Source organism: Hyperoodon ampullatus (assembly GCF_949752795.1).
Source record: "Hyperoodon ampullatus genome assembly, chromosome: 4".
In the NCBI taxonomy this organism is placed as follows: domain Eukaryota; kingdom Metazoa; phylum Chordata; class Mammalia; order Artiodactyla; family Ziphiidae; genus Hyperoodon; species Hyperoodon ampullatus.
In genome coordinates this window covers 131,782,124-131,798,405 of record NC_136917.1, presented here as the reverse complement: position 1 = coordinate 131,798,405, position 16,282 = coordinate 131,782,124, and positions in this window count along the sequence as shown.

The following is a 16,282-nucleotide window of genomic DNA, read 5'->3' as shown; positions in this document are numbered from 1 at the left end:
CAGACTGAAAGTGAGGGGATGGAAAAAGATATTCCATGCAAATGGAAACCAAAAGAAAGCTGGAGTAGCAATTCTCTTATCAGACAATATAGACTTTAAAACAAAGACTATTACAAGAGACAAAGAAGGACACTACATAATGATCAAGGGATCAATCCAAGAAGAAGATTTAACAATTGTAAATATTTATGCACCCAACATAGGATCACCTCAATACATAAGGCAAATACTAACAGCCATAAAAGGGGAAATCGACAGTAACACAATCATAGTAGGGGACTTTAACACCCCACTTTCACCAATGGACAGATCATCCAAAATGAAAATAAGTAAGGAAACACAAGCTTTAAATGATACATTAAACAAGATGGATTTAATTGATATTTACAGGACATTCCATCCAAAAACAACATAATACACATTCTTCTCAAGTGCTCATGCAACATTCTCCAGGATAGATTGTATCTTGGGTCACAAATCAAGCCTTGGTAAATTTAAGAAAATTGAAATTGTATCAGGTATCTTTTCTGATCACAACGCTATGGGACAAGATATCAATTACAGGAAAAAACCTGTAAGAAATACAAACACATGGAGGCTAAACAACACACTACTTAATAGCCAAGAGATCACTGAAGAAATCAAAGAGGAAATCAAAAAATATCTAGAAACAAATGACAATGAAAACACAATGACCCAAAACCTATGGGATGCAGCAAAAGCAGTTCTAACAGGGACGTTTATAGCTATACAAGCCTACGTTAAGAAACAAGAAACATCTCAAATAAACAACCTAACCTTACACTTAAAGCAATTAGAGAAAGAAGAACAAAAAAAACCCCAACGTTAGCAGAAGGAAAGAAATCATAAAGATCAGATCAGAAATAAATGAAAAAGAAATGAAGGAACCAATAGCAAAGATCAATAAAACTAAAAGCTGGTTCTTTGAGAAGATAAACAAAATTGATAAACCATTAGCAGACTTATCAAGAAAAAAAGGGAGAAGACTCAAATCAATAGAATTAGAAATGAAAAAGGAGAAGTAACAACTGACACTGCAGAAATACAAAGGATCATGAGAGATTACTACAAGCAACTATATGCCAATAAAATAGACAAATTCTTAGAAATGCACAACCTTCTGAGACTGAACCAGGAAGAAACAGAAAATATGAACAGACCATTCACAAGCACTGAAATTGAAACTGTGATTAAAAATCTTCCAACAGACAAAAGCCCAGGACCAATTGGCTTCACAGGCGAATTCTATCAAACATTTAGAGAAGAGCTATCCTTCTCAAACTATCCTTCTCAAACTCTTCCAAAATATAGCAGAGGGAGGAACACTCCCAAACTCATTCTACGAGGCCACCATCTGATACCAAAACCAGACAAAGATGTCACAAAGAAAATTACAGACCAATATCACTGATGAACATAGATGCAAAAATTCTCAACAAAATATTAGCAAACAGAATCCAACAGCACATTAAAAGGATCATACATTATGATCAAATGGGGTTTATCCCAGGAATGCAAGGATTCTTCAATATACACAAATCAATCAACGTGATACACCATATTAACAAACTGAAGGAGAAAAATCATATGATCATCTCAATAGATGCAGAGAAAGTTTTTGACATAATTCAACACCCATTTATGATAAAAACCCTCCAGAAAGTAGGCATAGAGGGAACTTTCCTCAACATAATAAAGGCCATATATGACAAACCCACAGCCAACATCGTCCTCAATGGTGAAAAACTGAAAGCATTTCCACTAAGATCAGGAACAAGACAACGTTGCCCACTCTCACCACTATTATTCAACATAGTTTTGGAAGTTTTAGCCACAGCAATTAGAGAAGAAATAGAAATAAAAGGAATCCAAATTGGAAAAGAAGTAAAGTTGTCACTGTTTGCACATGACATGATACTATACATAAAGTATCCTAAAGATGCTACCGGAAAACTACTAGAGCTAATCAATGAATCTGGTCAAGTAGCAGGATACAAAATTAATGCACAGAAATCTCTGGCATTCCTATACACTAATGATGAAAAATCTGAAAGTGAAATTAAGAAAACACTTCCATTTACCATTGCAATGAAAAGAATAAAATATCTAGGAATAAACCTACCTAAGGAGACAAAAGACCTGTATGCAGAAAATTATAAGACACTGATGAAAGAAATTAAAGATGATACCAACAGTTGGAGAGATATACCATGTTCTTGGATTGGAAGAATCAACATTGTGAAAATGACTGTACTGCCCAAAGCAATCTACAGATTCAATACAATCCCTATCAAACTACCACTGGCATTTTTCACAGAACTAGAACAAAAAACCTCACAATTTGTATGGAAACACAAAAGACCCTGAATAGCCAAAGCAATCTTGAGAAAGAAAAACGGAGCTGGAGGAATCATGCTCCCTGACTTCAGACTATACTACAAAGCTACAGTAATCAAGACAATATGGAACTGGCACAAAAACAGAAATATAGATCAATGGAACAGGATAGAAAGCCCAGAGATAAACCCACACACATATGGTCACCTTATCTTTGATAAAGGAGGCAAGAATATACAATGGAGAAAAGACAGCCTCTTCAATAAGTGGTGCTGGGAAAACTGGACAGCTACATGTAAAAGAATGAAATTAGAACACTCCCTAACACCATACACAAAAATAAACTCAGAATGGATTAAAGACCTAAATATAAGGCCAGACAACATCAAACTCTTAGAGGAAAACATAGGCAGAACACTCTATGACATAAATCACAGCAAGATCCTTTTTGACCCACCTCCTAGAGAAATGGAAATAAAAACAAAATAAACAAATGGGACCTAGTGAAACTTAAAAGGTTTTACACAGCAAAGGAAACCATAAACGAGACAAAAAGACAACCCTCAGAATGGGAGAAAATATTTTCAAACGAAGCAACTGACAAAGGATTAATCTCCAAAATTTACAAGCAGCTCATGCAGCTCAATATCAGAAAAACAAACAACCCAATCCAAAAATGGGCAGAAGACCTAAATAGACGTTTCTCCAAAGAAGATATACAGATTGCCAACAAACACATGAAAGAATGCTCAACATCATTAATCATCAGAGAAATGCAAACCAAAACTACCCAGTCAGAATGGCCATCATCAAAAAATCTACAAACAATAAATGCTAGATAGGGTGTGGAGAAAAGGGAACTCTCTGGCACTGTTGGTGGGAATGTAAACTGATACAGCCACTATGGAGTACAGTATGGAGGTTCCTTAAAAAACTAAAAATAGAAGTACCATATGACTCAGCAATCCCACTACTGGGCATATACCCTGAGTAAACCATAATTCAAAAAGAGTCATGTACCAAAATGTTCATTGCAGCTCTATTTACAATAGCCAGGACATGGAAACAACCTAAGTGTCCATCAACAGATGAATGGATCAAGAAGATGTGGCACATATATACAATGGAATATTACTCAGCCATAAAAAGGAACGAAACTGAGTTATTTGTTCTCAGGTGGATGGACCTAGAGCCTGTCATATAGAGTGAAGTAAGTCAGAAAGAGAAAAACAAATACCGTATGCTAACACATATATATATGGAATCTAAAAAAAAAAAAAAAGGTCATGAAGAACCTAGGGGCAAGCAGACCTACTAAAGAATGGATTTGAGGATACAGGGAGGGGGAAGGGTAAGCTGGGACAACGTGAGAGAGTGGCATGGACATATATACACTACCAAGCATAAAATAGCTAGTGGGAAACAGCCACATAGCACAGGGAGATCAGCTCGGTGCTTTGTGACCACCTAGAGGGGTGGGATAGGGAGGGTGGGAGGGAGGGAGATGCAAGAGGGAAGAGATACGGGGACATATGTATATGTATAACTGATTCACTTTGTTATAAAGCAGAAACTGACACACCATTGTAAAGCAATTATAGTCTAATAAAGATGTTAAAAAAATTAGCAATTCCACTTCAATTAATTTATCTTAAGAAAATAAAGATGTGAGCAAAGATTAATGCACAAGGATATTCATAACAGTATTTGTTTTATAGGAAAAATTGAGAACAATTTTAATGCTCAATAACATAACACTAAATACAGTAAGTGCCAATGTGCATTCCCATGTCCAATCACGTAAGTTATTTCACTTGTCCGGTGTACATTGTCATGTGTGTGCATCCTCTACAAGTGGTTATGCTTTTGTGTACTTTACTGTACAGTATTGTGTAGAGTACAGTATCTTTATCTCAAGCCCAGGATGTCTGGAGGCAAGCATAAAAGCAGTGGTGATGTAGCTGGTACTACTGTACTTTTCAAGGTATACTGTACTATAAGATTAAAAATGTTTTATTTTTTGTGTTTGTTTGTTTTTTATGTATTATTTGTGTGAAAATTATTATAAACCTACTACAGTACAGTCTGTATAGCCAAATGTGTTAGTTGGGTACCTAGGCTAATTTTGTTGGACTTAATGAGCAAATTGGACTTACGAACGTGCTCTCGGAACGGAACTCGTTCGTATGTAGGGGACTTACTGTAGATGATGGTATAGCCATTAAAAATGATGATCAAAATGTAATAGTATTACCTTAAATATTAAATAATGGGGAAAGTTATAAAATACTAAAGACAGATAAGCTAATTTTTATGGGAAAATGTACCTATATACATAAATAGTCCAGAAGAATATACGGTATAATTATGGGTTATTTTAACATTCTTCCTTCTTTCTAAATTTTCTGGAATAAATATATGAAGACTTGTATAACTTTATTATTAAAAATGCATTTTATTTAAAAAAAGAATAAAAGTATCAGAGACCAAAAATGCTACTGGCCAAATGTTTGTCATTGATACCTGCAGCCCCTCCTTTCTACTTGAAAAGTCAGGATAGGCTAACTGATGAAACAGATAAACCCTAAACCTTGGCAGCTCTCTTAGGCAGCTCTTCTCTGAGCAGTGACTTTGGAACCAAGGCTCTTTCAATCTACAGCCTTCACTAAATCCTTTGCATTAGAAGAGAGAATATTTAGGGTTACACAGGTTTTCTTAGACAAGCCCAGATGTAACTCACAATATCACCCAATTCCACTGGCCAGACCTCGGTCATAATGCCATGTCTAACTACAAGGAAGACTGAGAAACAACTAGTTACGTGACTAGAAGGAAAAAGGGAATAATTTGGTAATCAACTAGCCAGTTGCAGCTCTACTAGCATAATCAATACCAGGACAACTTCCACATGGAAATTCTACTTGTTACATAGAGGTGGGAGTGAGACATCCTTCCAAGAACTAGAAAATGAGGAAATGAAAATTAACCTAGCTAAAGCCAACCCCAGTACATAAAAGTGTATCCAATTCCTACCTTTTTGAGAAATGAACAGGAGAGAATCAAACGGTTATTGCAAAAGAGGGCAGGCATTCTCACCTATACTCTGTGCTCCAGGGCTTATTTTTTCAACCACCAACTCATGACCACGTTGCCAGAACGTAAGGGCTTCATGCTATCCATGACTGTAACCCATGGATTACTATAGGTTAAAGATTGACCAGCATTATGCTTATTTTGATAGACCCAGAATGAATTGGGCTCATAGGGTCCAGTCTTCAGAAACATGACTGTACCAATAGATCTGAAATTGTAGCACAATCAAACATTAATGTAGTCAAATATTTTAACCCAAAATCTAACAATATGAAACACTCTGTCTAAAGAAAGAATGTATTGATAGAAAGATATTATCTTCAGAGAATTTAGTAAAAGAGCGAGCTAAGAGTAAGAATTTGGCAGTTTATTCATCAACGTTCAGTAACAGACATTAAATCATAATTTTAGCGAATATTCATTGAACTCTGTGGCTCTCGGGCTTCTAAATATTTCACACACATTGTATCACCTAATTCTGTAACAACTCTATGAAATAACTTCTGTCGTCATATCCTTTCAATAGAGGAAGAAACAAATGGTTAGGGAGTGTTAGTGACCTGCTTAAGTTTTCAGTTTGTGTCAGAGTCAGGAGTGAACCAAAGGTTTCTGATACCAGGAGCTGAGAGTCAGTTCACTCACAGCATCACATGGGACATGAAAATCATGGTCACCCAAGAGGTGTACCCTGTGGCAGAGCAGAAATAATTCATCATGTTCCACCTTGGCCTGGATGAAATATTTCCCCAACCGATTGTTTCTAAACTTGGCTGGTGTCACTGGGGAGCTTATAAAAAATACAGTTCCCAAGCCCTATCCCAGCCATTACTAAATGAAAATCTCTACAAGCAGGGCTCGAGGATCCATACTCTTACAAAGCTCCTATGGTGATTCTGATGTGCAATTACATTTGGGAATTAATACTCCAGAATTTCCCTCCCTTGGCTCTGATTCACACAATTGAAAGATTCTATTTAAAAATTCAGCCATGTTGACAATGGGACACGTATCCTAGATGGTGTGCATAAAATTCCACTCACAGGAAAATTTATACTCTTTTGTAAATTAATAAGTTAGCTTTCAGTTTTATAGATTAGTCTTTTAGAAACTTGATCGACATAAGGAGAGCCCCCCCGCCCCAAATCTGTTCATTTCACTTTGTGGTTTGGTTGGGTGAACAAGAGTTCTGGTTTGCCCAGAGATTTTCTAGTTTTCACAATGAAAGTCTCACTTCCCAGGAGATTCCTCTGGTCAAATTGGTATGATTGGTAGGGTGACCACCGCATCCCAGTTTGCCCGAGACTTCCCCATGCTTTAAAATTGAAGGTCCCATGTCCTGGGAACCCCCTGAGTCCCAGGCGAACTGCACTGGCTGGTCACCCCTACTTGTTCACAAATCATTGCTTCCCTATAAGACTACCTCTGCATAGTCTGATAACCTCAGACAAATTCTCTATTTTACCTTTTACTAAAATAACCCATCCCAAGACTCAATGATATCCAGAGTTTCAGGAAATAAGGATTTCACTCCTATGGAGGCCTCATATATAGAAAAACATACAGCTTAGAGGCCACAGTGGGGACTTATTCAGAGAAAAGAAAATCATCATTTAGGATTTCTCAAAATTGGAACGCTGTGTAATTTCCTCTCATCCCTTCATAAATAGGATTGAAAAAGCAAACAAAGGTGTGTTGCTATTTAGTTCCAAACACTGATGGGAAGGAATCCAAGGGTCACACCAGATGTGTGATCACGGAAACTCCAAGGTCTCTGGAGTCTGCAGAAAAAACTTTGATGTCACCAAGTGTTCCCGATCAAAGAAGACCCCCAGTGCCTCCCTCCTTGACCGAATATCTCTCTGATGTGGGGTTCAGACTTCATTACTCATCTCTCACACTGGATGTGTTTCAAGTGAGTGACCCAAGTGAATGAGTTTGCCTAATTAGATTTCCACTTTGTTTCTGAGACCTTTTCTTCATGCAACAATTGGTGAGCACTGGGTCACTCATTTATAAATTAACACATCTGAATATTCATAAACAGCATCTGCTTTAGTGTTCCCAAACTCCGCTTCATGAATAATTCACGGCTGACAGCAACCTATGTTATTCAATTTATTTAAAGACTACAATCAATATAGCATGCTGCTCTAAAACACAGCAACCAGTCCTTTAACTGGAGTGTGCTTTACAATTTCTTTCCAGTTATTTCTCCATCACACTGAATCACAAATATAGGGTAAGTACTAATAATTCTATCTCCATTTGCATGTCACCACAATCAACATATTGATTGCTTTTTGATTATAATAAATGGTTGGTTAAATTGAAGGTTTGCGATTAAGAATGTTAAGTTCTGATATTTATTTAATTCAGCTGCACCAATTTAGGTTCTACACGGTAATTTCATAAAAAGCTTTTGAGAATCAAAGTAGTTATTTGAATCAAGTTATAAAGAGAACCCAGTTTCCCCAGGAGAATCTGGCATTTGAATAAATTACACCAACTAGGGGTTTGGTTTTCCCTCCTGGAGCATACAAATCATTCCAGCATTATGCTTATTTTGATATGTAAATAGAATGGAGGAAAACTTAGGGAATTTCTTAGGTTAATTTCTTATTTTAGGATTTAAAGGAATAAGCTCCAGAGAAAGACTAAATAAAGACTAAATGAAATTTTGCTCTAGGCATAAATAAGGTCTTAAACTGGCTGGGTAAAGACAAAACAAGAATTATAGGAGAAATATGATAGGATAGTCACTTTGGTAGAGAATTTGAGAGATTATCAAGATTTTGGTTTATAGCCAGGAACCTCATTTCAAAGGAATGAAAATCCACTGTATTTTAGAGTCCCTTAGGAGGAGACACCAAATTTTTATATAAACTCAGTTTTGTGATTAACAAAAATCAGCCCAAACTAGAATGATCAGTGTTAGGAAATTCTTACTGACATCATTCAGACTGCACTGTCAACTCATTTCCTCTTATTCTCTTTGAATGGCCATATTTCAATGCCTTCCTCATTTAAGAAACATAAGTTCTGATGAGGACTGTGGCTCTCCCTCCACTAACCGGGGACATGATGAAGTTATACAGAACCAGCTTTCATACTTTCTTAATTTAAAGACCTAGATGTTTCATATTGTCATGTTTCTGAAACCAAGATGTATGATTAATATATTCTTTCCTCCTCCTCCCTAAGAAAAGCTGTTATTAATTGCATAATCTCACAATTGATACTGTCTTAGACTGAAACCATGATACTATCATTGCTCATGGGCTCATGTAGACTAGAGTTTTCTGGAAGTATTAATCAACCTGGACCACGCCTGACTTTTTACAGAAACCCAACTCTTTCTTATTCGTAAAGCCACTGTGGGAACAAAGGCTTCCAGATACCCTACTTTTAGTTCATCGTGGTTTACTTCCATGTCAGCATTGGACACCACTCAAGATGAAACTTCTTTGTCATCTCTCAACTCTTAAACTGTCTTCCCCAGACTATGTTTTTCCCCTTTCTCCTGCCCCAGTCACTGCTTTTCCTCTCCCTCCTAAATCCGCCCATTGTGCTCCTGGGAAGCTCTATTTCCTATATACGAACTCCACTGGGTTTTCAACAGCACAAAGTGTTCCCTAGCTCTCCTTGCCTAAACTGAAACCCAGACCTTCGAAGGAAACTGTTTGCCCTGTCACCCTCCGAATAGTTGCTTCTCACTCTTCCAGGCATGAAGTACCCTGAGGTCAAGAGATTAGCTTGACAGCATCTTCCCTAAATAATGATGCATCCAGGCCATTATGTTTCCATCTTCTTTTAAGGACCACAACCTGGTTTTACGGTCCCTGCTTCCTCATCTCTCTAATTTGTTAACCTCCTCATTATGTTCCATCATTCACTATGAGCCTTGACTTCTCATTCCCTCTTTTCCCCAATTTATCATCACTGATGGTTGCTCCAACATCCATATGAAAGACCCATTCAACACCTCAGGGTCTTGTTTCTTTACCTGTTCAACTCCAAATACCATCACCTTCACCTACTTCAGTTTATACATTTTAGACCTCACCACCTCCTAAAATGATTCCACCTCTAAAATTTTCAAACGTTCCATTAACTGGATCATAATCTCCTATCCTCACGTTTCTCCCACTCGGTCCCACTGTCCTTGTCGTTCTTGTTTCTTCAGCCTCTCTGCACTTTCTTTTCTATCTAATCTAGAGCCTATAGTCCATCACTTCTGCCACTCTCTATCCAGTTTCCTCCACTACCTCCCTCTTTGGTCCTTCCATCACACATGGCCGGCAAAAGGCCAAGCCTGGAGAACCCAACCTCATGCCTTCTGTGCCCCACACCTAGTCTGTGGGCGCTGATGGGAAAAAAAAAACCCAACTCTACAAACACATATAGTCAAATCACTCTGAACTCCTGGACTCCAACCAGGTCCTCAGTGGCTGCCTGACAATCCTACTGTCTGGGTAGCTTTACTCTCACTCTCTACAGAAATCATTTCAAACTCCTCCACCCTTTTCTTAACCTACAGCCCAATCACTCCTCACTCTCTATTGGAGACTTCACCTCAAGGAAAATAGAAGCCATCATTTGGGAGCTCCCTCAACTTTCTGCTACCTAATGCACAAATTTCCTTGTGTCTCTACCTTTTCTTCCTTCTTTTCCCCATCGCCAAAGTGGGAAAGATGTACTGTCTCTTATTTAAATCTGTTCTCTCTACCTGTAATCTGATCTTATTTGGTTCTACTGTCTCTCAATATTGTATCTTTACTCTTGCTCTCACACTAGCTCCTTACTGGAAGAATTTAAACAGGCCCTCATCTTAAAAAAAAATGAACCCGCTCTGAACTCCATATCTACCCAGACTTATTTTCTCCCTTTCATAGACAAGACTCTACACAGAGGTGCCTGCACTCAATATGTCCTCATCCACACCTGTCATTCGTCGCTTGGCTACTGCAGTCTTGGCTTCTCATGCCACTGAAGTGACTCTCACTAAGATCTCCAATCCCTGTTGTTAAACATTTGACCTCTGTAGTGTTTGCCCATATTAACCATGTCACAGTTTTGAAGCCCTCTTTCCTAGAATTCTATGAAGCCATGTTCTCTTGGTTCCCATCCTGCTTCTCTGACCACTTCTCAGTCTTTTTCTCTAGACACTTCTTCCTCTGCTCATCCTTGAATGTAAGTGATCCTCAGAGTTCTGTTTTGGCTCTCTTCTCTTCTCTCCTGGGCGATCTTCATCACTTCTGTGCCTTCAATTATCATCCATATGGTGTCAGTTCAGGTTTTCCAAAAAGCATTCTCCAAGATGTGATAAGATGTGCAAGAGATTTATTGGAGGAACATCTGTAAAGGATACAGGGAAGGGAGAAGAAATAGTCTGGGAAAACATTTAGATCATGATGTCATTCTGACACCTTTGGAAGAAGAGGGGGAAGGAAGGAAGATTGGTAGGAAGAGTCTCAGACTGCCAGCCAGTTCTAAGAAAGTTCTAGTCAGTTCTATGGAGAATCCTGGAACCAAAGTCACCTGTTAAGTAGTCCTGTGGCTGGCTGGGAAGTGTGGCCTTGGTGTGAACACAGTACAGGATCCAGAGCAGGCTGAGCTGAGTCTGTCGGTCAACTATGCTTCTCGTAGCGGTTTCTCTTGAAGGAGGTCTGAGCAATGCACTTTCTGGTTACCACACACACCAATAAATTTCAACCTTGGCAGGGCATGAGAACCCTGATGGAGCTCTTTAAAACCATATGCATCTACATTCTGCCTCCTGAAACTTTTGATTTAGTTAGTCTTCATTGAGGTCAGACATCTTATTGCAAGAAGCCCCCCAGCAATTCTGATTCCTAGCCAAGTTTGGGAACAATGATCTTTGTGTTGATTACTCGACCTGTTCTATTCAGTCTAGATCTCCATCCTTAGGTCTGGACACATATAATCAACTGCCTACTGGGTCTTTCCATTTGGATGTCCCATATTAAGATCAATATAATCTGCCCAAATCCTGTTGCTTCTCCCCTATTTCAGGGACTGCCAATACCTTTCACCTCTCAGTGGTCCAATTCAGAAACTATGGCATCCTCATTGACTCCGCTCTCCCTCATTCCTCACAGGCACTTAGTAACCAAGCCCTGTTGATTCTGCCTTCTTGATATTTTCTGAATCTCTCTCTCGTCCCCAGTGCCACTATGTTAGTTCAAGCTCTCACTCTTGCCTCCATTCTTATCCCCTCTAACTCATTCTTCACACAACAGCTAGGTTACCCTTCCATAACACACATTTGATAATGTCATCCTGTTGTCTCCTCATGGTTCTCAAGACAAAGTCAAGAATCCTTTATATATGACACAAGGCTCTACACATTTGGACCCCTGTGTATCTGCCCTGTTTTATCTCTTGCTGTCATCCTCCCTGCTGCTGAGCTACTTGCAGTTCTGGGAGATCTCCAGGCCTCTGTATCAGCTGCAACCTCTTCCTGGAATACCTGTCTACTTTTTTCCTTGCTAATCTCTAGTCTCTCAACTAGTCTCTCACGGCTCCATTTGAATTCACTTACTTTGTAAGCCTTCCTTAAGATCAATGTCTCTTTCTAACTCCTCCAAGACTGGGTTAGATGTCCTTGCATTCCCCCCGCAAAGCATCCTATCATTGCATGTTTCACCATGATGCATGTGATCCTTGAAGCTATGGATGTGCCTTCTTCACTATAATATTCCCAGCAATCTGCACAGTGCTTAGCATAATATAGGCACTCAATAAATATTCATGTATGAATAAATGAATGAATGAGTGAGTGATGCTGTGGCCTCTGTACTAGACACTGAAGTTCTAAGCTATGCACCGTGAGGACTATAAGCAGAAGAAAGAGCATGGGCTTTGAAGTCCAGCATGACCTCCTTCTGCATAAACCTGGGCAAATACTTAACCTCTCTGACCTTCTGTCTTCTCATCTGTAAACTGAAGACTTTCCCTCTGGATTGCTATAATGATTAAATGAATTGTTATTTAACACATGGTGCCTGTCATATGGAAGGTGCACCCCAAAATTCTAGTTTCTTGATTCTCCTCACTTTTACAATATCTCAGTTTAACTCTTTATCCAGTCGAATCCAATATGCCTTCTTCATTCTTTTCCCATTAGAGCTGTTTCCTTCCTGTATATTAGACCATCTTCCCACAACTCATCTACATAGCCAACTTCCTCTTTTCTTTGATTTCTTCCAAGAGCTGATTCCTGCACCTCATTGCTGAAGCAGACACCGCTAATGGTTTTTACAGAAACTGTGGCGTCAGACACAGCAGCAGATCCATACGTTACTGCACATTCATGTGAGCAAAAGATAGGGCTTGAATTCCCAGGTGGGAAATGATAAATATAATTGCTGAAGTGGATACCATTAATGGTTTCTGCAGAAATTGTACTGTCAGATCCTTCATCATATGGATACTTGAATTCCCAAGAGCAAACAGGAAAATAAATTCTGGTGTATCAGAAGTTCTTAGACAAATCTTGGGCATTAAAACATAAGCTCATGTAAGTATTTGATGGGGACAAAGCAAAAGCTATATAACAAATCCTTCTCACCCAGATGTTCTAAAAACAACTGACTTAGGACTCCCATCCTACATAGATTAATTAACTAACTAATTAAATTTTCCAGTAGTTACTGAATGTCTTGTGTGCACCAGGCACTGTGACTGGTCTAAGAACAAGTACAGTTTGGAACTGGAAGCAGTTTAGCACAGTAGTTAACAGCTTGGCTCCAGTTCCTCTCTGCTCCAACTCAAATATAGGCTCCATCGCTCACTACTTGTGTGACCTTGATCAGTTACCTGCTCTGTGCCTCAGTTTTCTTGTCTGTAAATTGGGCATAATGGTAGTACCTTCCTGATAAGATTACAAGGAATAAATGAGTTAATACATGTTAGGTGTTACTTAGAACTGTGCTTACCACAGTATGCACTTAAATATATTAACCATAATTATTGTGGGAACATAGAGGAGGGCATCCACCCCAGGCCTGGAGGCCAAGACAGGCTTCCTGGAGGAAATGATGTCTAAACTGAGACTAGAAGGATGAGTATAGGTGAAGGAAAGAGTGTTTTAGACAGCAGGAACAGCATGTACAAAGCCCCACGTCCCAGTGACTCTGATCCAAGGTAGAAAACTGTTAGTTGAGAGTTGCTGGTTGTAGTGTATGTATGTGTGTGTGTGTGTAAATAGTGATAAAATAATGATAAAAGTAAGAAGGGGTGCTACATGTCTTCCATTTTTCCCTTCACATTACAATCTTCTCCACCCTGCTCGAGGCTGACTTCTATGGACCATTTCCGTGGCTCCTTTGTTTACGGGCTTCCAGTTGTATTTGGTCAGTGAGAAGGCTGAAAGGCCATCTGATGGAGGAAGGAAAGTAGGGTGGGATATCACTCCCCTGGCTCCCTTCCTGTAGGGTCTCAGTGAGCCACAGCTCCTTTCAATCAGCCTCATCACCCAACAAGCATCCCCAGGCATGGGGAAAGAATCCCAGTGCAGGAAAACACCAAGGAGAAGAAGGTCACCAAGTCTGATATCCTTTGGATTCCTAAGTATTTCTAACGCCACTGGATGTTTCCCACCCTATCCCAAGTGTCAGCCCTGAGGAGAAAGATCTCTACCTTTCTCTTTGTACACCTCTTCTATTTCTTAAAATCTCCTAGGGTCAAAAAGTGTGTATTTCAATAAACAGAATGAAAAGACAACCTACAAACTGGGAGAAAATATTTGCAAACTGTGTGACCCTCAAGGGGTTAATTTCCAAAATATACAAACAGTTCATACAACTCAATATCCAAAAAACAAACAACCCAGGAGTTCCTTGGTTGCCTAGTGGCTAGGATTCGGTGCTTTCACTACCATGGCCCAGGTTCAATCCCTGGTTGGGGAACTGAAATCCCACAAGCCTCACAGTGAGGCCAAAAGAAAAAAGAAAAAAAGAACCCATTCAAAAAATGGGCAGAAGATCTAAATAGACATTTCTCCAAAGAAGATCTACAGATGGCCAAAAGGCACATGAAAAGGTGTTCAACATTGCTAATTATTAGAGGAATGCAAACCAAAACTACAAAGAGATATAACCTCACACTGGTCAGAATGACTATCAAAAAATTTACAAGTTATAAATGTTGGAGGGACTTCCCTGGTGACGCAGTGGTTAAGAGTCCACCTGCCAATGCAGGGGACATGGGTTCGAGCCCTGGTCCGGGAAGATCCCACATGCTGTGGAGCAACTAAGCCCGTGTGCCACAATTACTGAGCCTGCGCTCTAGAGCCCACAAGCCACAACTACTGAAGCCTGTGCACCTAGAGCCCGTGCTCTACAATAAGAGAAGCCACCGCAATGAGAAGCCCACACAGCACAACAAAGACCCAGCACAGCCATAAATAAATAAATAAATAGATAGATAGATAGATAGATAGATAGATTTTAATAAATAAATGCTGGAGAGGGTGTGGGGAAAAGGGAACCCTCCTACACTGTTGGTGGGAATGTAAATTGGTGCAGCCATTATGGAAAACAGTAGGGCAGTTCCTTACAAAACTAAAAACAGAGCTACCATATGATTCAGCAACCCTGCTCCTGGGCATATATCTGGAAAAGATGAAAACTCTAATTGAAAAAGATACATGCACCCCAATGTTCATAGCAGCACTATTTACAACAGCCAAGACATGGAAGCAACCTAAATGTCCATCAACAAACAGATGGATAAAGAAGATGTGGTATATATATTACAATGGAATATTACTCAGTCATAAAAAAGAATGAAATATTGCTATTTGCAGCAACATGGATGGACCTAGAGAATATCATATTAAGTGAAGTAAGTCAGCCAGAGAAAGACAAATATTATATGATATCACTTATATGTAGAATCTAAAAAATATGAATGAATTTATTTACAAAACAGAAACGGACTCAGAGATATAGAAAACAAACTTATGGTTACCAAAGGGGAAAGGAAGGGGAGGGATAAATTAAGAGTATGGGATTAACAGATATGTATTACTGTATATAAAATAGATAAACAACAGGATTTACTGTACAGAACAGGGAACTATATTCAATATCGTACAATTACTTATAATGGAAAAGAATATATATATATATGTATATATATGAATCACTTTGCTATACACCTGAAGCTAACACAATATTGTAAATCAGCTATACTTCAATTAAAAAAAAAAGATGTGGATTTCAACTTTTTCTTTTCTTTCTTAAAAAATTGAGGTAAAATTGGTAAACACATTAATTTGAAGTGTACAACTTAACAATTCAATATTTGTGTACACTACAAAGTGATCACCACAATAAGTCTAGTTACCAGCTGTCACCATACAATTGACCTCCTTGGCTCTTTTTACCCACCACCCCCCTAACCTCCTTCTTCTCTGATAACCTCCAATCTGTTCTCTGTATCTAAGAATCTTGTTTTGTTTTGTTTGTTCATTTGTTTTGTTTTTTAGATTCCACATATAAGTGAAATCATAAGGTATTAGTCTTACTCTGACTGACTTATTTCATTTAGCATAATACCCTCAAGGTCCATCCATGTTGTCACAAATGGCAAGATTTCTTTCTTTTTTATGGTTGAGTAGTATTCTATTATGTATGTATACCACATCTTGTTTATCTATTCATCTATCAATGGACACTTGAGTTGTTTCCATGTCTTGGCTACTGTAAATAATGCTGCAATGAACACAGGGGTGCGTATATCTTTTCAAATTAGTGTTTTTATTTTCCTCAGATAAATACCCAGAGATGGAATAGCTGGATCATAT